Source organism: Styela clava, chromosome 9 (genome assembly GCF_964204865.1).
Source record: "Styela clava chromosome 9, kaStyClav1.hap1.2, whole genome shotgun sequence".
Lineage (NCBI taxonomy): Eukaryota > Metazoa > Chordata > Ascidiacea > Stolidobranchia > Styelidae > Styela > Styela clava.
In genome coordinates, this window is record NC_135258.1 from 1,673,396 (window position 1) to 1,674,898 (window position 1,503).

The window sequence follows — 1,503 nt, forward strand, 5'->3', positions numbered from 1 at the left end:
ACGAATATGAAACTGACTTTTAAACGTGGAGGCTCGACTTTCGACCTTTTTTACTCTCTAACTTTTTTCCTGCCTGGATATAAGTTGCCGGACCCGGCCATTTCATTTACACAGATTCGGCGTACGATATGACAAGTATAATATTTCAAGAAAAATTTACAGAAAAAAACGAAAATTTAGTAAAACCTGAGTTTTGCTGGTTGGATTCATTCTTTGAAATGTAAAAAAATCCCCAACCGCTTTAATCTAAAAAAGGGACCTCCTGAAGTATGCGCACCAGGATGGCGCACAACCTGAACTCAGGTTATGTACCAGGTTAGGGTTCAGGTTGTGCGACATCTTGGTGCGCATACTTCAGGAGTGTATCACACATAGCAATTTCAAGTAGCTTAAAACGCTTTTAAATCTTCAATACTGTGGAAAACCCATGTTTTCCTGACGCGCTAGCTCAGGGGTCGGGAATCTTTTTGGTCAAGAGAGCCATAAGGGTACATATTTTCAATTGCATTTCCGTGCGAGCCATACAGCATTTTTTTCCCTTAATCATGAATCAAATTTTTACCTAAAAGTCAACAGATACAATGTCTCAATATACATTTAATGTGACTTCTGATGCTGCATATTGTCGCTGAGGGCCTTGAACGAATGCTCACATGCAACACATTTTAAAATCGACGATACTCATCGCCTTTCTTTCTTTTAGGCATCTCCGTAGTGCTAAATATTATAAATAAACAGTACAAACGGACGTAAGACATTTCTTTATTGCAACTCTATCGCTTCGTGGTGTCACAAAATATGCTGCAGATAGTTTTGTCACAATGCCTGTCTGGCACTTCTCTTACAAAACATAGACAGGCGTTGAGCACGTGTTTTCAAATGTTCTGCGAAACTTTGCAATACCTTTATAGTTTGAGAACTGGTAACAATAGTAAGCTTGGCCTTAGATTTTTCTGGGAGCCATATGCCGTCACCAAAAGAGCCATATATGGCTCGCGAGCCATGGGTTCCCGACCCCTGCGCTAGCTGTTAAGCGCAGTGGTTCTCAACGTGTGGCGCGGGGAACATGTTCAGGTTGTATGCGAGCAGTTTTGAATTATTGCAACAATTAAACTTTTGAGTTGGCTAAAATATGCCGGTTACGCTTTATCTTCCTTACTGATGAATTCGATGAACAGCGCTAATGGATGTTTCCCCAAGCATCAGTATTCTTGTTTATATCTGTAACTATAACCAATCAGCAAAAACGTCAATAATGACGCAAGTCTTAACACTTGCAATTTCTGCACCCAGCCGCTCAGACACTTCCGTCGCTCAAACAGATATTCAAGCATGGTTGCAAACATTGCCTCGTTTTTGTAGTTTTGAGTGATATTTGTCAGTTTTCAGTTGTGTTTCGAGAAAATAATTGTGACTTAAACTTAATTGTCATTATGTCTTCCGCGAAGCTTTACTTTAGTTGCAGTAATCAAAATTGAATCTCGCAAATGCTGCGATGTACAA